The sequence below is a fragment of the Stegastes partitus genome, unplaced genomic scaffold (assembly GCF_000690725.1).
Source record: "Stegastes partitus isolate 25-593 unplaced genomic scaffold, Stegastes_partitus-1.0.2 Scaffold431, whole genome shotgun sequence".
In the NCBI taxonomy this organism is placed as follows: Eukaryota; Metazoa; Chordata; class Actinopteri; family Pomacentridae; genus Stegastes; species Stegastes partitus.
Window position 1 is genome coordinate 160126 of NW_007578162.1, and position 25602 is coordinate 185727.

Sequence of the window (25602 nt, forward strand, 5' to 3'; positions counted from 1 at the left end):
TAAATGACAAAACAGTTATGGAAGCAACTACCAAACTGTCTTCATGCACATCAAAACACCCAATGTGGGTAATTTTGATGGGAAATAATACATTTTACAGAGCAGTTTGGATAATTCTGGTATTAAATTGAGATAAAAATCAGGGACTTGTGGTGGTTTTTGGGGTCAAGGATCTGATCATGAACCAACTAAAGATGTTGGTCAGGTTCCTGCTCTCAGCTGTGTAACATTTAAATCTTTTAAATGTGTAATTAGATAAATGCTTTCCTTTTTTGTATTCATATGCCAGTTTTCGATGCAGCTTTACGTAATTCCCTTTTTAATTTTTTTTTCATGAAATAGATAGATTAGAAGATAGATAGATTAAACCTTTATTGATCCCGCAGTTATCCCGCAGGGAAAATTTAAGTGTTACGGCAGCATATAGAAAATCACACACAGTACAGGGGCATATAGATGATAGATGTAGAAAAACACTTTGTTTAAAGGATAATTGCCCTCAAATGTTTAATGGTTTTAAAGAAAGGAGTCGTCGAAACAATCAAATCCTACATTTGCTTTATTCAAGTTGTAGTTTTTCGATTAGAAATTCACACTGTAGCGTCCCAAAAAGTATATTTCCCAAATGATGGAGGGCAACCTACAGCTGATAGGACAAGTCGGCTTCCTCCTCTGTGTGGTGCCTGTGGATTGTTCCGGTTGCGACTGTAATGACGTTAACATGACATTTGATTTTGTGTTCCTGTCTTGATGTGTTTAAAAGGTCATCTTCAGAGCTCAGACGGGGGAAGAAAAGAGATCAAATTGGATGTTGATTTATCTTTCGCCATAAAAATGTAATGTCTCAGTTATGGGCGGTTTTTGTCGGGAATAAGACCGAGGTTGAATTATTCATACAGTTTCATATAAATCTGAAGGGGCTGTAATCTCTGTTGACTCGTGCTGGAAGGTGACGCATGTCGACCGGTGGGTTCACTGGAGATGAAGTGGTGAAACTGCGTGAAGATGCTGTAAATCCCTCCGTGGTTGGTGATTAATTGTGGCATTTTACTGCACTGAGCGTTTGCATAAAGTTCCGACTCATAGATCTTTTTTCTTTTCTTTTCTTTTATTGCTTTTTTAATTAGTATCATTCTGTGTTATGGGTTTTATTCATTTGACTCCGGAGAGAACACCTTTTACAGGGTTATTGGATGTACAGCTTGCAGGAGCCAACTTGGCATTTATATACTCACGTGTTTACTTATTCATAGTCACTGTAAATTGTATTTAGAAAAGCAGTTTGTGTCCGCAGCTGGTTCTGTGGAGTTTTATAAGCAAGTTATAGTCCCGTTTAGCCTGATAGTGCTGGAGAATGGTCTGGCTGCACCTCATATTCATTCGACTACAGGAGGCAAAAACGATCTAGCAGCCAATCACGTCCTTTCCTTCTCCTGTTGCTCCTGCAACCTTACAGTGGACTACATGGGATGAAACCAATGAAAATCGTTTTGGATGGTGCCAAGCCCAGGATGCAGCAATGGTGCCCCTGCAGAATAGTGTTGGAACTCGTTTTGGTAGAACGTGCATGGAAAATGAAACTTCTTCCTTAACAGGTGTGAAAACATACGAGAACAATCCTGTTAGACAGCAAATGTTGTAAACCTATTCAAGCTAACATTCCATGTTTTCTTGCTTCCACTTAGTCATATATCAGAAGTGTTTACATCTGTAGCCTACATCTCTACTGTTTGTCTACTGTTTCTTATCCATCTGCTTTACAGGGTTGTGTCCAGTCACCAACAGTAATTCCATGTAGCTATCAACAGTCCTCACCCATAAGTAGTTTTTGCGAGTACTCATTAATTGTCTCCAATAGTAGCACCTAGTTCTCAGTAGCTATCAGTGCTTACTGGTGGCTGAGAGCAATCCCAAAGAGTCCCTAAAGGCTGCAGACACACGTGAAGTGCACCTGACATTTAGCAGGTCTGTCAGTTAGTTGAAACCCCTTAGTTCCAACTCAGCCTGACATTATAGCACCTTTTATTTTACTATTTTCAAACTGATTTTCCATCACACATCTGTCTGAGCTGCAGTAACTGAGTGGAGATTTGTGGTTTCTCTGTGCACAGCCGCCTCGCAGCGTCCACCAATGCATGTGAGGCATTTAGGGAACATCAGGAAACAACCAGGGTTTTACACTCCCCCACTAAACTGAACGAGTCTCCGCATGCACATTGGTCACGCTGCACCACCCACCATCACAAGTACATTGTCAGCCTGTGGGAACCTCTGAGATATCGTAAAACAGCCAACATTATGCATTTATTGCAAAGAGTGCGTCCGGAGCATGACTGGGAACAGCATGTCAGCACCAGGCAGCAGCAAAGAGAAGCAGTAAGGAGTCTGATATGATAATAAAATTTAACACTGCCTATAATGTAGCCATGGAGCTATCATTTACCAACTTTATGTACCAGATAATCCTGTGAAAAAGAACAAAACATTTATTTGCATGGTAACCTCTGTTTACAATCGTTTACATAATATGCTAAGAAATTACCTGAGTCTATGGCAGAATGTTTTTATTGTTCCTGATCTAGACTTGTAGGTGGACAGTTGTGCAACACTTTGTCAGCATTTTGTAGTATATATATGTGCTGCTGCATGTAAATAATCTGAAGAGACTTAACATAAAGCTTACAATAACTATTAAAACTGACAATAAATATCATTGCAGAGTGATATACAAAGTCACACTAACATAAAAAAATCACCCTAAATAGGACAATGTGATTTGATCCTGTGAAAGAAATCAATTTCTACAAGCGATTGTTCTGCCTTTTTGGTGGGAGAAGCGCAGTGTTTTAATTAAGCCACAATACATCACAGGGAGGATGTTGGGGTGGGTGGATGGGTCCTCTAGTCAAGACGTGCCCAATCAGTTTCAACGACAAAAACTCTAGCTTTTTTAACACTTAATATGTATTGTTCGGCACTCAAAGTCATGGTGTAAAGTTCAGGTTGTCCCCAGTTTATGTGCTGGTGCCTCACCAGATGAGCATACCCCAGTCAAAACCAGCTGCTAGTAGTTTTATCCTGGAGCTACAAGTCACCACCAGGTGCTATTACCTCATCTCACAAGCCAAATAACCGCTAGAAGTCCTCATTACAAACAGCAACCACATGTGCTGAGTCACCGTTGTGCCTCACCTGTGGACTGGTGTAGCTTTTAGCCTTATGCTACTGTTATTTCTTTTCTAGCCACCAGGAAGGACTAATTGTGTTGAGTTTCTGTGCTGTAGTAGCTAAAAGGAGACGAGAGGCTTCCCCTTGCACAGCTGTCCAGTAGCATCTACCGATGCATGTAAGGCCTTTGGAAATTCTCCCTGCAAACAGCAGCCATTAGTGGTCAGTAGCCACTAGTGGGCTGGTGCAGACTTCCACCATTAGTTGTCCTCGAGCCACCAGTTTCCAGTAAAAACAGATTACTAGTGCTTGTCCTCTCCTGTAGCCACCACAAGTCCCAGGTGTTGACTACGCAGCCACAGAACCTGCTAGTCATAGGTTATACCGAGCTGTCTCTGGTTATACTCACCAGCAGTTACTATAAGTTCCTACTGACCATCTACATGTCCCAGAACTCATTCATGGTCCTGGTAGTTCTCAGTAGACAGTTGGTTTGCCCAGTAGCCACTAGTAGTAGTCCCCTCCAGTCAATAGCAGTCAGTCCTCTTTAAAAGCTGTAAACTCTCATCAGTTTCCCCCATTGGACATGCAACAAGCAGCCAATGTGGACATTTTAAACCATGAAAAAGATTTGTTGACCCAGTAGTTTTAGTGGCCAAATCTTTACTCATGACCTGGTTTCAACATATAATAAAGTACAAACACATGAAAAATCTTTGCATGCAAACAACTGATGATGGAGGTGATGTGATGACGCCGTATTTTCCACTAAACCATAATCTGTGCTGCGTTGCTTTCCTCTAAAATGGGCTGAAAGTAAAATGGATGTAGAGTGAGGTTGAAGTGAGCTCTATAAATAAAATGTCAACTTAATTCCGTTTATTGTTCACCCCAGCCAGCAGGAGTGTTAACAAACAGCCCGTTGGAAGGCTTTCTGCTCCGTGATAGATTTGTTTTCTGTCGTCTCTTCTGTATGTCGTCATATCCATTTCCGCAGAAACCCCATTGCCGCCCTTTGATAGAGACATCTATCAAACTGTATCTGCTGCGAACATTAATGCAGGCGCATTATGCACCTGTAGATATATAAATCTGTCTGCATGTGCGTTGCAGCAGCGTTGTGTCTGTTCACATCACTAAATATGGACACCCTGACCTTTCTATGAAACGCACTGAATCCTCCCCGAGGCTCTGATCTCTTATCGATCCTGCCTCTTAAGTGCACTTCAGGTATGAAGGGAGATGGAGATGAAGAGGCTTCAGAATATAGAGTGTAAAATAAAGCAGCTGCAGCTCAATATATGGAAAGTTGTCCAGATTACAGTGTTGATCAGGTAGAAAAAATCGCTGCCTAACCTTGCTCGACCTGAATATGAAACACTGCAGCGCCTAATGAGCCGAAGCTCTGAGTCTTCAAAAGATGGAAAACTGTTACCGGCTGCTCAAAATCAGCTCGTTGTTATGCTTAAAGGAACACGTCGACATTTTTAGAAACTCGGTTCACTTGTTTACAGTCTTACAAGAGTCGCAAGAGAATATTGGTTACAATTTCTTTTGTTTCTGTTCAGTTTATGTCGCAGCAGAAAGACAAACAAATGTAAACAAACCCAGTTACTGTTCTGTAAGCTCTGCTGAGTTTCAGGATGACGACGGAACAGACCAAAGTCAGTTTCACTTTGAGTGAAGACGAGCTACAAAGACCACACGTGAAGATCGTCTCCACCGCCTTTCACAAATGTTTCTGTCTTTGTCTGTCGGGACGTGGGGTAAAACCTCGGTCCTGGAGGAGAACTTTTGTATCGTTTCGCACCAAAGCAAACATGGGCGACAACCGGCAGCGTGTTCTGTTTATATGCAGTGACATTTGTGTTGAAAAGGCCAAAACAGGAGGGGAAAAAAAGCTGGAGTGAGATCCCAGATGGATGGGTGTAGGACTGTAGATCCCGCAGAGGGAACTGAAGGTCAGCAAACAAAACCAACTTCATCAGGTGTTTGGTGCAATCTCTCCAGTTTGGTCATAGTAGATCTTTGACTAAATGTTGCACTCCATCAGTTTTACCTTCATTACAGATGTCCAGTGACTCAATTAGAACTTGTAGATTGAAAGGTTCCACATTGTTCCCCTTTTCAGCAAATTAATGAAAGACCACAGAGAGTGTTGATACAATTTTCAGCCCCAAATACCATGAAGTTTATTTCACTATGACTGTGAAATCCCAGGTTTTAGCTCTGTTCTAAATGCTTTAGTGTCTGTAGCTTAAAATACTGCCAAGCTGTTGCCGTCCACGCCTCCTTCAGGAAGAAGACTCTCTCTGCATCTGTGATTGACAGCACGAAGCAAAACATCCGACCACATGGCAGATGACACAGATGTGAATGAGTTTGTGAGACCAGGACTTTATATCACTTTGACTTTCTCTCTGGTCGATGATTTTACATTGAAACATCACAGAACTCATAACACAGCTATTGTTTCTACCTCATGTGTTTGGGGAGTTTGTCAGAAACCATTGTGGTTATTAAATCAGTATTTTCTGCAGGCATACGGTCAATGCTAATGTTTACTATTTGCATTTTAATATTGGGACTTTGCCATCAATTATAAAATAATCCACTGGATCTTCAGTTCCTCAGATGTTGGGAGTGCATGACGATTCTTGTGTTCACTCTTGCAGCCAGTAGCAGAGCATTCAGTCAGCTTTGTTCATGACTGAGACATTTCACAGTTAACAGAAGCAGCTTTAGAAAAATACACAAACATAGTAGACTGTGAAGCGGCTGCTTTTTGCTGAATGGTTCACCTGGGACCAGTGAGGGATTATATGGACTTTGAGCTGGACAACTATACATTCCTCAGTTTGTACAAAGAAACCGAATAATATTCTGTCTGATTTGTAAACCTTGGAGGCTCCCTAGAAGGCTGAATGGAGTAATGGCAGTAGTAAGTGTCTTTGTATTCTCACAGGTTTTATTTTTAAGACATACAAAACACAATAAAAATGGATGATTTTCACCATATGGCACCTTTCAGATAAAAAACTTTGTGCTGAATGTCCACATAGCACTTTCTTCTAAGTGTCTTTTTTTCAGTTGTGCCCAATAAGAAGGGAAAGTATAATCGGTGCACCCAGCTCCTTTTCTCGGAGCGCTCTAAACTGCAGTATAGTCCTTTAAAGGCTGAAGCAGACAAGAAACTCTTGAGGAGTTTCTCCAACTTTTCGGATAATTGTCTGAGAACAGTCGATGCTAACTAGCAGTGAGAAATGAGCTGTGATTATTCAGATGCAGCACAGTCTCTGCAGACTTTGCGGCTGCAGATCAGACCCAGGCTACAGTTATGTTACCCATGGCAACGATAAAAAATCAATTATCCAGTCCTGCTGATGCTTCAGATCTGCAGCCTGCAGCTTCACCAAAACAGCAGCCAAACGAGGAGAGTCACATGACACGGGTCAGTTATCACCGGCTTTACATCATTGGAAGTAACAGCACATTGTGATTACAGCCTCCCAGGGGATTGTGGGTATTTTGCCGGAGCACGGTGTGCTAATGAACAGGACACAGAGCTTTAGAAGGAGCTCTCCAGCAGTTTTAGCAGCTTAACAGTCTGCTCTTTGCTGCGCACACAAATACAGTAACAACACGGACATAATGCCGGTATACAGGGCTTCGACTGACAAATAATTCTCTCCCATATTTATCTTTTCATCTGTGAATACCAATTTAGATTTATCAGTATTTACAGAAGCCTTCAAGGAAAGACTGCAGATTATGAAATATTTACTTTCTTATATGAAACCCAGCAGTGTTCTTTAGTGATATACAACAAAGACGAGCGAAAAATACATTCATAAAACTGGAAACAGGACATGTTTGTGTTTGGTATCGCTTGAAAAAAAATAAATAAAAGATAGTTTTCAACAGCCTGTTAGCTGGATTTTGTGTTTTCTTTTTCCTTTTAGAAGTTTTTTTTTCCCATTTTGTCCCACTTAACGAGGAGCTCCAGCAATCGAACATTGCACTTCTGTAGAGTTTTAAGTCAGGAAAACGCATGTCAATGCAGCAGAATTGAATTTCAGTGGGTGCCGAAGTGTGATCTGTTAGTCGGACCAGAGTTTGAGGTTTTCGGGCTCGCTTTGTAACTGGATTTCAGCAAGAATAAATACGATTCAGACTGTAATATCATATCCTGAAAAACAAAACATCAGTCCCATGAGTTGGAAGTTCGCCTACTTCCATCTCTTTCTGCTAACTTAAAACCCTAACAGTCGCCAGCAACATATTTGCACTTGTTCAAAGTGGGTTTACATTGCTGCTGTCAATACGGACATGCAACCCGTGGTTTAGACTGGTTAGATTCTCTGCTTCAACTCTTCAGCCTCTATCTCCCAAATGGTTGTGCCTAGAAGTCTGGAATTTCAAAGATGCAGAAGAAATATGGTAATTCTCATGGTTCTTCTTTGAAGCTTGTCCCAGTTATTGTCATTCAAATATACTATAGACAAGGTGAACAACATCCTTTTTTCGCCATGTTTGAACTGACGGGGTCTAGGTTTATGCTAAACAAGCATGTTTTCAGAAACAAGAAGATTCTCCCTTTCAAGTCAATTGTCATTCATGCATGTTTTTTCCTTACACTTCTTCTGTTGTAAGCGTCTTCATTTGTGCATGCCGGATTCCATAAAAAGGGGTCACGGTTAGAAGGTTAAGGTTAAAGCCGTAAGAGGAGATGTACAGTAACAATGAGGGAATAAATAGAGGCCACATCGCCGCATTGTTTCCCTGGAGCTGTTTTGTGTTGTGTATGTTGACAAGTCCGCCTGTGCTGCAACTAATTTGCATATCAACATCAAAACTCCCAATGCAGGCACAATCGAGGACATGTGCATATTTTCATTCGGGCTGCAGTGAACCAACGAAAATCTTACTGTATTGTCATCATACCTCCTCTTTAACCAATCACATCAGCGCAGGGCAAAAAAAGACAAACTATTTTTTCCAGAGTTTTTACAAACATGAACCCTCCATGCATTAAAGCTTCATAATAAGATGCAGATGCCCAGAGCAGCATTATCAATCATTTGGATTAGTCATGTTTTCTTAAATCCGGTATTCTCTTTCTTTTAGCTCTGTTTTTGGGCTCCACCAGCTCCTCACTGAAATAACTGGGGTTGCCATGAACCAAAGAAACTCTTGGTCGACTGAAATCGTATCAACTCTTCAACCAAATGAACCTCATTAGCATAAAAAAGCTAATATTAGCAGAATATTACATTATTTAAACCTGCTTTTGTAAAAATAAAACTGTCAACTAGTGATGCAGCACAAAACCTACTGAGGATTATAAAGAAGACAAGTTAGCTGCTGTGTTTAGACGATCATTAACGACCATGATACACAAACTGCAAAGTTTTTCTTGATGTTTTGGCCATCTGTTTGAACAAAATGCAGCCACACAGTTGATTTCTTTGACGCGGTGTCAGCTAGTTTGTAGCCGACTCTGAGTAGACGTTACATAGGTTGAACATAGCGGTCTCCATTAAGTTGGGCCTGCTCAAAGCTGTGAAAAGTTGGGGGTGTTCACGGGTAATCTGTTACTTCAGCCTTCAAATACAAGTGGTTTAATCCTAGTAGGCTGTTGATGTTGAGCTTTTCACTGTAGATTCTCTGACCAATGGAAATTTGGTCCGAAGAAAGTCTATTGATCAGTCGACCAGGAAACTAATTTTTAATACCTGGATCCTACGTTTCCAATCCCGTAGCCAAGCAGCAGCTCATCATCAGTCCCTCCATGTCATCTTTCAGACCACTCCTCTACTTTCGAGCGTTTGTTTTTAAAAGCTGCAGTCGTAATTCATTCATACTCCTTTGAAAACAAACACAGAGTTGCCCCACTTTTACCCCTCAATGTAGTCTATATGTTTTACAGCTGGGCTGCGTATCTGTGCATATAAATTGTGCTGCCTCATCGGTGATGGCCTTTTTATGAGCTTCTGGCAAAAGTCCCTGAGGATGACTGTGGTGAAAATGATTCAGTCTGATGAAGCCGGGTTGCAGCGGTGGGGAGTTCCCCAGGTTTGCAGTGCCTTTTACGAACTCAGCAAACGGCCTGATTTCTTGTCGTACACAGCGAAGAGCTGAAAATACTCCCTGCCTCTAGGATGCCTCCGTGTTGTGACTGTCTGATCAGCGCAGCAGGCTGGCTGGTCTCCTCCATTCTTATTTATTAGCTCAGTTTGCCAATAGGTCAAAAGGGCATCAATAGATCAAGTGAATTTCTGCTGAACTGTGAGTCAGAATACTTGAAACTAACAGTAGAGACGAAACTGTAAATTTGGAATTCGAACAGATCATTGCAGCTTAAATTTTTATTTTTCCCCACAATTTGTTTGAATTTGAACTCTCTTAGGGCCCAGCAGTGTCTCAACCTTTCTTGCGCCCTTTATATAATATACAACAGCATATAGAGTCCTGCACCTCCATGGACACAGCCCAGCCATGGCTAGAAGTAGAGAGAACTCTGCTGTGTTGTGCAGCAATACATCAGTTAAAAAAAGGGTTCCATAAACTATGGCTATATTACTACTATTTCTACTTCCATGTTTGTCTTTTGTCTACTCTGTGTGAACACTGCCTGCAGTTCAGTCGACAAGTCCCTCAATATTTGTCACATTACTGTTGGTTGCAGCTCAGTCACTCATTGCTTCACGGTTGTGCCAATGACACCAGCATTTCGTTTTATTTATTTTTTTGATGGAATTAGTTTGGCCCAAATGTTTACTCTTCTGTGTATTTTTAAATGAGAATTGGAAAGTTGAAAATCTGTCGATTCTTCCTGTTTTTACAGTTTCTCGCTCTGATAAATGGAGTACTTTCAGCAATTTTTTAAAGTCGACACGCCTTTGAAACCTGCCGGCAGGTTTTCAGGGTTCAGAGGGTTCAACAATTCGAGCAATCATGACTCGCAACCTTGTCGTCGCGCGTGAAAGGTCGCCGTGATCCTTTATAGGTCGTATAATGAGCTCTATGTAAAAACAAGCAGATTTGAATACGTGGAAAACACAATCTCAGCACAAACACACACACACACACACATACACACTGCACACCTGCCAATTCACTACAACATGCCCGCTAACAATGGCACACACACACACACACACACACACACACACACACACACACTGAGCTGCTTAGTCAATGTTGTTCAGTGGAGCGTCGCAGCACTGCTGACTGCTTTACTGCAGCACATGGAGGAAACAACTGACCAGCTCTGCAACACACACACACACACACACACACACACATACACACACACAGAGTCCCTCCACTTGTCTCCCAGCTGTGCTGCCGGCGGAGGATGGATGTGTGGTGGATGTTTGGGGTCAAAGCTGCTGAAGTTTGTCATGTTTTCTGTTGAGTGTGACCGTGTGTGTGTGTGTGTGTGTGTGTGTGTGTGTGTGTGTGTGCGCGTCTTTTGTCAGAATAAATTCGTGTTTCTGCCAGTTTTTCACACCTGCAGCCGCCACCTGCAGCTTCTGTGCACCACACCTGCCACGCATTGAGAAGGTGACTGATTAGAAGACGTCAGCGCTGCAGTTTGAGTCTTGCGGCTCTCTCCAGATTTGCATTTGAGTATTATGGGGCTGCAAAGAACTGAATGAGCACTGAAAAGGAAGGTCTGGCTGCAAAAAAGAAACACGAAAATCATGTAAATGCAATTGTTAGGGGCCGAAATCGTGAATAATATTGTGGTAGTTGTGCAGCCCTACAACTGAGGTGACTTTTTTGCACCTTCCTTTGGACTGTCTTGTGCTCTTTCTCATTTTGCTGCACATGTGCATCTTGCATGTCAACAGACAAAAAAATAAAAAACTTCAGTGTATCGAACAAATCTGAGTAAATGATGTTCTATCATACGGATTTGTCGTGTAGATTCGTCAGGGAAAATGAGATCTGTGCGAGTTTTTTTTTTTTTTCAAACAGCAAAAAAAACCCAAAAAAAAACACTTTAAGCATGACGTGTTTGAGTGAACTGAGGTCATCACTGTCCATTAGACGGAAAAAAGTTGAGGATAGTTGGAGGCTGAAATATACAACACTGACAAGTTGCCTTTGAAACTGGTTCAGGTTGAGGGCACACAGAAAACCCAGAACATCACGATGCTGCTCTCTTTTATCTCTGTTTTTGGGCTCCACCGCCTCCTGGGGGAAATTTCAGACTCTTTAGCTGCTAAACGCTCAACCGTGTTCACCGGCTTGTCTCTTGCTGCATCGCTGCTGTTCGGCCGAGCAGGTTGTGTGCAGTGTGTTTATCAGAAAACGTCTGGAAAAGAAAAAAAAAGAGTCCAAACACCAAAAAGCAGGAGCTAAAAGAGGCCCCAAAAGCTCCATAGATCCGCAGCGGTGGTGTTGGCTCGCTGTGTGCAGCGTTTCGTCGCTCTCTTGATGTTTGTGCTTTTTACTCGTGTTGTCCTTTTGGATGCATCGGTCCCTGAGGGCCCCGTGGAGACAAACAGGACGGCTGAGGTTCAGTGCTGCAGTACAGTAGGTCACAGAGAGAAACTGGGCTGCTGTGCAGAGAGAGGAGATGATACCGAGCTGCAGAGAAGGAAACATTTGATAGCAGCGAGTCTGCAGGTTTCAAACATTGCATCTCAACTTGTTTATTCTTCCATCATTTACCGTCATATGCAACACAAATGTACGCATCTTGTTGATAAAACCTGCAAAGATTTAACACATTTACTTGTTAAATGACTGAAAATATCGACCGTCAAAACTGATGCTGATTAGTCGACTCAACATTGAAATTCCAAAAACAATTTAAATTTGTTAACCTGTCTCCTAACTTTCTGCAGTTTATTGATCACTTCAGCTCAAAAATGCAATCTAGCAAATAAGTGCAGTTTATTTCGCCTCCGCTGGTTTTTAGTGACACTTTTAGGCAGATAAATATGCATTAAATTACATTCCACGTGGTTTTTAAAGTCCTAAATTTAATGAATTTTCAAATATCCGTCTGAATGAGTCAAACTTGTGAGAAGCCCAGTGAAGTTAATGGATTGCTGCCTAATGTAATAATGCCATTAGGGAAGGAAAATGATGTGCCAATTCGTTGCAGCACATTAAAGACTTTTATTACATTTTCCTCCCGTTTAAAGCGTCGTTTCAATACATTTTGACTGCTGGTGACGTTTGGCTATCAGCTGCAGGAGAGGGAGTTCAAAAAAAAAAAGAAAAGAGAAGACGTATAAACAGAGAAGATATTCAGTGTTTAACGCACCTCTCTCTCAGTGTGTTTCATGCTCAGCCACACATATTGAGAGCAGCGGGAGGCCGGCGAGCGCTGCTCCTCACTGGGAGACATCATTACCAATCTCCGTCTCTTTGTAATTTGTCACTTGCGTTGCGGGGATCGTCCCGCGGCGGGAGCCAACGGTTCGGGCGGGTTCAGCTCTGCCGCCTGGCTTTTGTTTCTGCTCGACATGAGAGAGAATGTAGACGAGGATAAAGAGGTTCCTTCAGAAAAAAGGGGATTTTCTGATGTCTGTGATTTCTAGAAGTGTTGCAGGTCGCTAGTTTGGTGCTTTTAGCGAAATCTGAAAGCAAAATTGAGCGGCACCCCAAAGAGCGGATGAAATACAGTAAAACTGTGATTTTTTTTTAGGGCACATGAAAAGAATGTTGTAGAAATGCAGATTTTGAATGTGGACATTGGTGTAGTTTTTTTTTTTTGTAGCGTCTCTCTACTTCCAGTCATGGTTGTCTTCATATTGCAGTGAAAAATGAGCCCTCAAGGAGTAAAACTGTGACAGGAGCAGTGGGATGACAATGAAAAGACAAATAACTTAAAGGTGTTTGTTTGATTATAATATAAACGTGCCCTACTGGAGATGTAATGGAACATGGATGATGGGTTTAAAGTCTTGATAAACAGAAACAGCCAGCTGAGCTAGAAGGACTGACGATTGGCTCGCTCAGAGATGTTCTGGCCACCGGAAGACGTGAGCCGGCTTCGGTCCACGCAGCGACGTCCAAATTCGACTTGTTTCTTGGGCGCACGCTCGGATGTGTTTGGAGCGCGGTTCAGCTGGATGCGGTCGGAGGGTTCTGGCACCGAGAGTCGGCCCAGAGTGTTCGAGTTTGGCTACCTGGGTGGAGAAGACATTCAAGAAGGCAAATCCTTAAAAATCGTATTTTTTATCGTGTACAACAGACACGGAGAGGCTTTACCTTTAATTGCATCGCTGTCTTCTCGTATCCGCAGCTGCACCCAAACTGTCGTCTGCTGCCTGCTTATTTTCATGTCAATAACGCCGAGGGGACTGAACACAAACAACAACAACCTGTCCCTGAATACACTCTATTAACTTGGAGCAGAGCTGTGACTCAAAGCGCCTGATTTGCAATTTACCAGTAGCTGAGGGCCAACAGCAGCTACACTCATTAACAGCTGCACGAACACACAGCAGATACACACCACAGGCTTCTCTGGCAGCCCGGCTACAATGTACCTGATTGGGCTAATTACACACTATTATGCTGTTGTGTTGGGAGCACCGGGCCTGAATTAATGAACTGCTTTCTTTTGGTTTTGGAAAATCATATTGAAAGACTTTCGGCAGGTTGAAGCATGTTGAGAAACGCGTACAGCTTCTGAAACTTCCAACCATACGGCTGCTCGTTTAGATATTCCGCCAGCTCAACATCAAAGAGTTGGTTTCAGTGCCGCGAACACGGAACAGAACGAAAACATGTTGGGGTATCGAACACCGAGCGGTTTTTGGTCCGTTTCGGTTCAGGATTCCTTTGAGTTTTCTGCCTTCAATACACAGCTGATGAACTTCCAAAAGCGGCTTCATTTGGAGAGAAAAAAAAAAAAACACGGCGAAAAGGTAAGCGAGTAAATGAGTGTTTTCTACAGTTGATTTTAAAATGCTGCATTAAATTAAGTGTAATCAGAGCACCTGCGTCCTCTCAACCCAAAAAGCCTTTCTGCCACTTTGGGCGAATTTAACTGGAGAGCCACAAGTGAGTGAAGCTGCTGGCGGCCGCTGCACAGAGGCATGCTGGGAGTCTGGCAAACAAAATCAACTCTACTGAAAGGAGAGATGCTCAGAGCACGGCAGCCTCGATCTACCCATCGAGAAAAGGCTTCTGGAAACTTTGTCGGTGTTTGAAAGTTTTAAGTGTTTAGAACAGAACGGGAGCAGCTGTTGTTATTTGCTGTCTGTTTTACACTGTTTGACTTTTGACCGTGAAGGCAACTCGTATTGTTCTGAGCACAACAAACCTGAGACGATCCAAGAGATGAAGTTTTCAGCCTGTTAAAAATAAAATACATTTAGAGTAGTTGACTGGTCTAACAAGTGGAAACCAGTGGTAATGTTCCAATCTGGGCTGCTAGGTGGATCGGTGGTTAGCACTGTTGCCTCGCAGCAAGAAGGTCGCTGGTTCGCGTGGAGTCTGCATGTTCTCCCCGTGCAGCGTGGGTTCTCTCCAGGTTCTCCGTCCAAAAACATGTTGAGGTTAATTGGTGATTCTAAATTGTCCGTAGGTGTGAATGTGAGTGTGCTTGGTTGTCTGTCTCTAAGTGTAGCCCTGTGATAGACTGGTGACCTGTCCAGGGTGTCCCCTGCCTTCACCCTGAGTCAGCTGGGATAGACTCCAGCCCCCCATGACCCTAGTGAGGATTAAGCGGTGGATAGATAATGAATGGATGGATGTTCCAATCTGGATGTGATCATTTTGCGACACGTGTTCAGGATCAGTATATTCCATCAACTCTCTGAAGCTTTTGCTTTCAATAGAATTGTGTAGAAAACGCAGGTGAACAATGTCATATTTACTTTCCTCTATGTGACATTTCTGAGTTCTCGCTACTTCTAGCCACAGTTGTGCAGGACTTCATGCACTTTATAAGCAGGGAAAGTCTGGCAGCGAGGGTGCCAGAAAAAATATAGTTAAAAATGGTGAACTACTGTAAGGTTCAAAAAGTGTAAAAAAAAAAACAAAAACAAATTAAAAATAATAGCAGGTGTCTTTAAAATAATGATCTTTTTACCTGATTAATTATAGCAAAACTGTAATTTTATAGTCACACAGTAAAAGAACAAATTGCTATTTGTAAAAGAAATTAGTTACAGTTTTAGGTTTATTTTTGTTTTTTTTAAGCAGTCAGTGTTTAATTTAATGCTTTGTCTCTTATTTCATTAGTTATTATTTGCACAACTATAAAGTTTTAAAAAAAATACATAAATTATTCTCAATCCTTGAGACTCATTCATTTTTCTTTCAATTAAAAATGCCTGTTAATTAATTACATTTTTAATCTCATGGAATATGGTATAACTGTGATTTTAAAGCATCTTGTCTGCGTTTCACCAACCAATGTCAGGATCCACACAACATTTCTGTGGGAGGATTTTTTTTTTTTCCTCCCCTGAAAACAGTTCAGAAAGAAGTGTTTTAATTGCAGGGTGGTCAAGTTCCTGTTCGCTTCCTAAAAATGCTACTTTATTTAAAAAATATACACCGATTGCTTAATTATTAGATGCTATTGTTAGAGGAGAAACAACAAATTAGTTTTTGTCTTAGAGATTCTCTGAGAACGCACTTTATGTTGAACTATCACCGTGAGATACAGTGTTGAGTCATCTGCATATCTATGACTTACGTTGTAGCGTTGTTGGGCCAAATGGAAGCATAAACCTTAACTTCCTGAAGTCCAAGCAGTTCCTGGGCTTTTTCTTGCTCCTGTCACATTTTTCCTCACTGTGGGCTCATTTTTCACTGCAGTATAAAGTCCTGCACCTCTGTGGAAACAGAACAACCATGTTAGAACAATCTCTGTGTGCACTATGACAGGTGGTACCATAAATCATAGATCATAAAAAAGAAACTAACTGATGTAATTCTCAGTTTGCTGGTTCAGATTAATTTGACTCTGTGGCGTTAAAGCCTCCTCGGCGTCTCATCACCCTTCACCAGGTAAAATAAAGGTTAACAGAATTAGCTGCTGTGAGCTGCCTGAGCTCACATCGACACGCCCCGCATGAACCTCATTCATATTCACCGCCTCCGTCTCACCTTCTCACAGTCTGCGGTGTCGTTACGTCGGCGGACGAACTGCAGAAAGGTCTGCCCTTCAACATGCTCTCCCCACCCGGCGGCGGCGACACACAGGAGCCCTACAGTATCACAAAGGGGTCCGCCTGCCGATTTTAGTGACAGGGCTAATGTCGGCTAATCGGCGGGGCCAAGAGTTCAGCGGGGGCTATGGTTAGGGCCGTGACACCGGGCCGCTGTAATGGCCAATTAGAGTTGACACAGTGTGGAGGAGTCAGACGAGAGGGGGACATTAGAGTCACGTCGCCGGGCGGGCGGGTCGCCACTCCGCTGGGAGAGGAGGAAGTGGGCGTATCGCCGAGCGGAGGAAGACGTGCTTTGATCCGTCCAGAGCTTCCCCCTCGACATTTATTCTTCCTGTCAGACTGGAGAGACGTCTGGGGTGAATTTTATAAGCTGGGCTCTGAAGTGACACGTCTGCAATTCGGAAATGTGTGATACGAATAAATATCGCCGTCGGTCCGCTTATGTAAAAGGTGACTCAGTGGGCCGAGGCCTTCGCATGACGTCACCCAGCGACTTTCCTCTTTCTTCTTCAAACGAATGATTTAAAAAAAAAAAGCAAAAGAAGGTGAAATAGTCTTTGGTGTTCGGATCAGACCTCTTCGTATAATGATGGAGAGCACCTGCAACGATCACTGACGCACAACTTGCTTCGCCCCTTTGAGATTTTGTACACGTGTTAACTCTCTGAACTCCGAGCAGTTTCTGGGCATTTTATTTGCTCCTGTCACATTTTTACTCACTGTGGGCTCATTTTTAACTGCCATTTAAAGTCCTGCACCTCTATGGAAACATTACAACCATGACTAGAAGGAGAGAGAACTTAAAAATGTACTCTATGCAGTTTAAAAAAGTTATACCATGAAACATAAAAAAAATAATAAAAAAAAATAAGTTGAATTTTTTTATTATTTATTTTGCAACATAAAAAGAACTAAACAAAAAAACCATAAACCACTTTTTTAAGTGACCACGAGGCCCATCAATACTGAAAAACGGATAGCAAATTTACAAACTATAGTTATTTGTACAAATTACATTTTTCCACCTCTCTGCTCTGAGTAAACAGTTCAGCCGAAAAGTCACAAAAGGCTTCACAGTTGTTCATGAATGCATTTTTTTCTGTCCTATTTTTAAAAGCAAATTGAGTCCTAATCGAGCAAACAGTTAATTTTGTGGCAAAATGTTTAAACGAGACATGTAGAATAAAAGGATTTTGATTTTAAGACTGTCAGAAAGGTAAATACACCGTAGCCCACACATTCCTCTTTGTATTTCTATTTATACACATCAGCAATCACTTCTGACCAGGTGCAATGATTACATACTGAGTCCCAGTTACCAGGTGAAACCAATTCTGACTTTGGGATCTGATTGTAGAGTGGGACGTCCTGCCCATTGACACCAGTATGCCGCGATGTCTTAACACGTTGGTCAGGGGTGGCCATGCTCAATATTAGTGACTAAGTGACATTGAAAGAGTAATATTGGACATTCTGATGCATGGAATCCTCTGAATATGTGTTTCCTGTTGAATGACCAAGGTTCAAAAATCTAAACAAAACCCTTAATCTATTTGTTTAATACCCCCAAATTAGTTTAAGCCTGAATACACAGTTTGAAAAAAGTTGATTGTGGTTTAGTTTTTTACAGTGATATGTACTGTATGTTTATTTTTTATTTTTATTTTTTTTTTACAATTTCAGGTCCTGACAAATGGTGTAAATGGGGCGGGTTTTTCTTTTTTGTTTGTTTTCTTGCTTTAAATTGAAGGACACATGCGTGTTTTGGAGTTTTCACTCATATCTTAAGTTTGCTAAAGCTCAAGTTTTATTTAACTTTTGTCTGGATTTAGCTATCAGACATTCAGACACATGCAGGCCGTGTCCGTTCACTGTTAGATACAAAGTTGAGTCATCTGCATAATTCTGATTTTATTTTGTTGAGTTGTTGGGCCTAATGGAAGCGTGCCACCTAACTCTAACCTCTGAATGAGCACTTCCCCACTGTTTCTTTGCTCCTGTCACATTTTTTCCTCACAGTGGATTCATTTCACTGCTCCTCTGTGGAAATAGCACAACAATGATTAGAAGTAGAGAGAACTCACATTTCTGTTGTATTTTTAAAACAAGACATATTTTGCATTGTGATTTTGGTGAAATATCACGATTTTAAGCTTGGAATTGTTTTCCAATAAAACAGCATGTTGCAGATTAATAGTTAAGGAAAGTTGAAGTTTTTTTTCTATTTTCACAGTTTCTGGCTTTGGTAAATGGTGTAATTTTGGCATCAGTTTGCCTCTCAAACCCACTGGCAGGTTTTTGGGGTTCAGAGGGTTAATGTTCTTCTGCTCACACTCACAAATAATGAAGTAGCCGCCGCAGATTCTTACTGTTAATGAGAGCTCGGGTCAAAGGTGGAATGTGCTGTTTTTTTATTTTGTCATTTGCCGATTCGTTTTTCGGGTGTTTGTTATGAATAGTTTCTCATTTTGCTGTTGACAACGAGCTGAGATTCTGTCTGCTGAGGTCAACTGGCTGCGACGCCGATTTCTCTCTGCTCAATAATGACTCCTTCTCACTGCTCATTCACTGTCCTCCTCTCCTTCCCTTATCTCATCTCCATTCTCGCTGCGATTCCCTCTAATTTCTCTCTCAGTCATCCTGCTTCCTCCTCTCCCCCAGTTATTCCCTTTTCCTTCCTTATCTGCCACCAGTTTCCCATCATTATTTTCCTAATTTTCCTCCGACTGCCTTCCATTTTCTCTTTCCTTATTCGTCTTCCTCGTTTCCTTCCTCTGTCCTCTTGGGGCCGTTCCATCTTCATTTCAGCCCCCCTCGTTTTATTTTCCTTCCTCTCCCTTTCGTTTTTCTTTGTTTTCAATCTCCCTTCCTGCCCTCTCTCTTTCTCCTCTACCCACTCTCCTGTTGTATTTTCTTCATTTTTCCCCCCCCTGCTCTCCTGGTTGCCATCTGCTCGGGGGTCCTCTGGCCTTTTAATTATGGTCTGATTTCCCAAGGCTCTGGCCGTACTGTCCCTCCTCCTCCTCTTCCTCCTCCTCCTCCCTTCCTCTTCGTCACCGGTGGCCTTGGCGGAGGCGTTCATCTCGCTGAGGTAAGAGACTGCGAAGGCGCTTGGAAATCAATGACAGCGTCCCCGCAGAGCTGAACGACTCCCCCGACTCCTCTTCCTCACCCGAGGACACGGCTGTTGGCTTCGGGAGGGACGGCGGTTTTGTTTTATTTTGCCGAGGCCCTCGCAGACATCCAGCTGGTGAGACGGCGATGAAAGCGAACCGGCAGGTCGCTGGTTTCCCTGCGGAGACCTCAGAGCTGCCTTCTTGTTCCTGTTTGCTGGAGTCACATGATCCCCACCGGCTCACCATGCTGGATTTCGCCAGAATCTCCTCGTACTGAAGGTTTTTAATTAGGAAGTTTTGAATTTTCAACCTGAAGCCTCCTGTGTGGGTTTTTCTTTCTGTGCACCAACAACTTATGACTGATGTTACAAAGCTGAATGCAGCTGGTTTGCAGCTTTAGGCTTTTTTTTGTCTGTTTGTTTTTTGTTCAGTCTTGTCTGATTAGAGTAGAAACTAACTAAAAAAGCACTCACATAGCATGCATTGATTAGTCTTTAAAGGATAACTGCGGGTTCCTGCAACCTGCCACCAGGATAACTGGATTCTTGCTGTCTCACTAATCTTCAGGTGGTTTGGTTCATGTGTCAGTCTGACTTTCTTGAAGTTTAGCAGCTCAAAGTGAGCATGAGCATGCCAATTAAGTTTGATGGTCACTTGTCCAAAATGACACAAAAATTGTTTGAAAGGACTCAACCAGTCCAGAATGACACAAATGTGGCTCAAATAATGTCACATTTGTCCAAAATGCCGTGCCAATGACTCAAGCACTTTTCAAAACTGATTCAAAAACTGTCCAAAATGACACAATCCTTTACAAAAGTACTCAAAATGACTCACAACCTGCCCAAAATGACTAAACATTTTTCAAAATTACTCAGAGAATGTGAGAAATGACAAAAACCTGTGCCATAGGACTCAAAAATATGACATAAATGTTTCTGAAATGACTTGAAACTTGCCCAGAATAAAACAGCATTTGTCCAAAATGACATAAAAACGTGACCACAACAACTCAGTGACTGCGAGCTGCATTTTGAATGAGTGGATAGTTTCATGTTCAGAGTGTGTTGGTGCAGCAGAGGTCATAGCAAATGAGATGTCGAGCACATATGAGGCTTCCCTTGTTGTTGTAGCATTTGCTGAGCATATGGAGAGATAAGCTTTCAGTCTGGCTGCTCTTGGTCTTTCTTAGGGAGGTGAAATATCGTCTCCAGGATGTTTAGCAGAGCTGCTGTAGTTCCACAGCGAGAATTGCTCTCATCTATGGACTCATGGAGATTTTCCCAGTCTGCCATTGACAGCTCCCATTCACTAAATTGAATATTGTGACCAATAAATCCGGTCAGAGTCATCGATTTAAGCGCAGCTATACAGCTATACTACAAGAACAGTGGTGCAGTACTCGGCATGTATGAAATACGAACCTGTCAATCTACTACACATGTATGAAATGCACGCTTCCGGGTGGACTATTACAACCATGCACCCATGGTGCCCATTATATACAATCCTAGGACACCTGTTGATGGACTGGCCTTTACATAGGGTATGTTTGTGAATACACCGTTATTTGCAATCCATTATGACTAGAGCTGGAGGGTGTGCGATGCAGGGAGTTGGGTTTAAAGGCGTTGAGCACCACAGTCTTTAATGGAAAAGTGAGAGGGATCATTTCCTTCCATTTTTCTGTAGGTATGAAAGTGCTTTCTGTCCATGCTGGTCTCTTTTTGCTGTCAAGTTATCAACAGTGACATCTCTAACCCTACCATAGTTGTGGCTTTTTGATACTGAATACATAACCAGTAAAAAAAAAACTTGCTTGTGAATGTAATTGGTATAGATAAGGATAAAAACTGGTTTCCACAGTAACGACACGGACACAGTTGTGAAGAAACGTTTCCTTACACTTGTGAAAACCATGTATTTCATGGCAGTCTTGAATTTCCAGTGAGTCTTATAACTCTGAATTTCTATGATGACTGACTGAAACACATGCATCCTTGTCACAAAAAGGTCTGTTGGTAATGTGACAGAATATGCTGGGTCAAAAATATACATACAGCTTGAATTATCGGTAACTTCTTGTGTGTGATTACGACTGACTACAGCTGGTGACTCCTCTGAGGGAATTTAATTAGCGCTCATTCGATCCACTCATTAGACTCAGCCACAAACGCTGCAGTGGCAAAGTCTGAGGAGCTCAGCAAAGACCTGAAAAAGCAAATCATTGACTTTAGGTTTCAATAATTCCATCGTAGAAAATCCAGAGTTAAGGGAGTTATTGGAAACTTAAGACTGCCATGTTACATATGATCTTTGCAGATGTATGGAAACCTTTGTTTACATTTGTTCTGATCCGTCATTTACAACTGAATCTGTCCATTTTTAGGTAGGTTTCATTCCTTTCAATGTTGTATTTTATGACACGGTTGCTCTGAAGCTGGTTGGAGACCACTCGGTTTTGAGCGTCTTATCTTGTTTATTTTGGTGTTCCCACCGTATTCAAACTGAAATTGCTTCCTTTAGAAGATTAGACGGAAAATGTTTAATCAACCAGGAACAAAGCCGAGGCGTGGAGAAATTGTAAAAGTCAAGAATACACCCGGCCGCCCTCTCTGCAACTTTCAAGAGATGCTAAATCAGGCCACAGGACAATATTTGAGTAAAGCCTCTGTCACGCATTAAATCACGAGCACCCTCGAGGAGCTACTTTGAATATTTGGATCCCTTTTCAAGCGAAAATGTGTGTCAGAGAAAACCAGTGTAAGGAGAGTGCGGCCTGGTGGGGCTGTGAAGCTCTGATGAAGGCTGAAATGTGTTGGCAGCTGTTTTCCCTGATTTTCTCACACTTGACTTTGCACTTCTTTCCTTATCTGTGACAAGAGAGGGGTGAGTTTTAGAGGAAGGATAGCCTGGACTGACTGAACACTTTCAGGTGCAGAGAGTTTCTTTTCTGTCCTCTTCAGGCTGATGGATCAAAAGGAGCAAACCTCGCCAATGACGGACACCACACAGAAAAAAAACGCTCGCACAAAAGCCTGGATGTTTACTATACGCTGCTATTTCAGTCTCAGATCCTGTCCTGTGTTGGCGTTGGATGGGGTTGAGGTAGCACAAGCTGTTGTCACAAAGCTGGAAGAAAACTACCGTCTAACAGATGATTATAGGCTGTAGCATTAATATTTCAGCGTCCTTACAGAATCACAGAGTTGTAACTCCAGAAGCAGTGATGCTGAGACAAAAGTGGAAACTGTAAAGCAGATAGTAAGGTTGTAATGTGTCCACTTTGTGTCTCTTTAGCTCAAAAAGCCTCTAAATTGGATTCACACTAAAGCTGAAAATGCCGATACTGCAGTCTGCATTGGGATAACAAACTGCTCTCTCAGCTTACTGATCCGTTCTAATTTGTATAAAGAGATTAGCCTCAGTTTTATTATACATAGCTTATAGGAATCAAGTGTTAAGTGTTGCTATTAATATTTATATTATAGCTAATGTAACGCATAAATTTACAGTTTAATACACCTCAGGATGGGATTTAAAGGGAACATAAGCACCGAATCGCAGGAAATTCACCCGAGTCCAAAAACAACATGGCAGCTACTGAGATCTGGTCAGCTAGCTAGCTTTAGAGAGAACTTAGTTGTTTTATTTTAGATCTGGCTGAGAAGTTAGCCGTGCTTCTTTGAAACTGACTTTAGCTGCGTGTTTAGCTGTCTTTGTATGGCTTTAGCGGTGAATTTTGCTATCTTTCTTTGACTTTATTTGGGTAATTAGCTTTTTTTTATGACTTTAGATCAGTAAATACTCTTACTGTATGACTTTAGCTGGGTAGCTTGGTGTCTTTCTATGACTTTTGCAATGTAGATAGCTTTGTATTGCTTTAGCTGAGTAGTTGGCTTTTTAATATGACTATAGCTGTGTGATTAGCATTTGTCTATGATTTAAGCTAAGTAGTTAGCTTTCTACCATGACTTCAGCTGGGTAGTTAGTTTTTATACATTGTCTTTAACTGGGTAATTAGCTTTTTTCTATGACTTTCGCTGGGTATTTAGCTGTTCGATGACTTTAGCTGGGTAAATAGTCTGACTTTAGCCGCTTACATAGCTTTTTTGTATGACTTTAGTTGTGCCGTTAGCTGTCTTTCTATTGCTTTAGCTATGCACAAAGCTATCTTTCTATGGCTTTAGTTAAGCTTTTTTTCAATGACTTTTAGCTGGATAGTTGACTTCTTTCTAAGACCTTGGGTATGTAATTAGCTGTCTTTCGAGGACTTTAGCTGTGTAATTGGCCTTTTATTTGTTACTTTAGTTGTATGTTTAGCTGTTTTTCCTTCACTGTCTCTCTATAATGCTAGCCCTCCAGTTAGCTGTCTCACTAGTCCTTGTTTAGAGATTACCAAGCTAGAGAATCAGAGATTAATTATAATGCTGTTAATATTCAGTGCATAAAACATAAGGACAAAGTGAAATATGCACATCCTTATGGCCTGAAGCATAAACTAATATAAATAACACTAATCATTTACCATCATAGAAAACATCCTCAAATCTGAGCAGCTGGAACCAAAGAATGTTGTCATTTTCGCTGAAAAATGACTAACCAGTAATAAAAATAACAATTAGTTTTCTCTTAAATCCTCTAACGGGGTAATGAATCATTTCAATCTAGGGCAGTTGGTGGTTTCTGGGGAAATAATGAAACTAACACGTATAGTATAACAAATTTTTGCCCTGGAGCCACGATAGGCTAATCCAGCTCATTGGTCTTGGGATGTTGGATGAACAAAACAATTCCAAAATGTCACCCGGGTCTCTGGGACTGGCATTTTGTGCTATTTTGTGACAAAACCACACTCCGCAATTTGTAACTTCTTTCAGCCTTGCAGGTTTAAGCTCAGCCTAAAGCTGCTAAAATCCTCACATTCCTTGGAAAATCAATTTTGTCTTCCTTCTCCCATCCCTTCCTTTTACAAGCACATGTCAAATGAACTGTCAGCTGTCGAGCAGGAAACGCCATGTGCCGTTTTGGTGTTCATTTACCTCAGCAGGAAACCTCTAACCTCTGAGGTGCGGGTGTAGGCGACTGATCTACCTGCCCGAGCAGGTGGCGCCAAGACGGAGAGGACAGGCAGATGTGTGGACGGACAGATGGCGAGTGGGAAGAGGGTAGGAGGAGGTGGTTATTTTTACCTCCCTGAATCACATCCAGTGGCTGTTGGTGGTTAATATATGGGTGGCTGGTGGCGCTCAAACAACCAGAGTATGACAGAGCGAGGGGAGGGCGGGGGGAGAGGAGGGGAGGCAGGGAGGAGAGGAGGGAGGTGGCAGGCAATAGATCAAACGCACCGTGATGAGCAGCATGCTGGGCAGGCTATCTTCCCCCCACCTCCTCCTTCCTCCACAAGTCTTTCCCGGAGGTCATTTTGGGCCTGAGAAATAACAACCGCAGAGAGCAACACGTCCACGTCCTAATTGTCTGTCGCTGCACTCCATTGGTCAAGAAAAACGCAACTTAATCAGCTTGTCCAACTCAGAGGCTCCCTGAAGAGCTGCAGCCAGCGATAAAGACAAAGCTGCAGGAGCTTTTTACAGCCTTTTCTAGTAACAAAAACCTGCATGTAGCAGCGACGCATAATGTTGATGCCGGGTGGAAACTGTGGAGCCCCACAGTGCTCAATATAATGAATAGGAAGGACATTATGAAGTAAATAACATGAATGCATTTGGTAAGTGCTGCAAATGGACGTGAACAGTTTGTGAAGTCATTAAAAAAGATATTAAAACTCATATTATTGCGAAACGTTACTTTACGATCCCATTTTACGTAATTGTCACTTTTAATATTCCAGTGACATAAAGGATGACATTAAGAAATCAACAAGTGACACCATGACACAGCATAAGGGAATGTCTTTTAAAAAAGTGGCATTCTATTAAAAACTGTACATTTTTGCAGAAAAGGTGACATGGAAATAAATGACATAAAATGTGACATGACATAAAAAGTGATTAGTTTATTTAAAAAAAAAAAAAAGTTTTTATATTAAAATTGACATTACATAATAAAACATGAGCTAGACATTGATATTATCACATAATAAAGTGACGTAATGAAATAAAGCTAATTATTATATAAAAATGAACAGAGGGAAACATCTA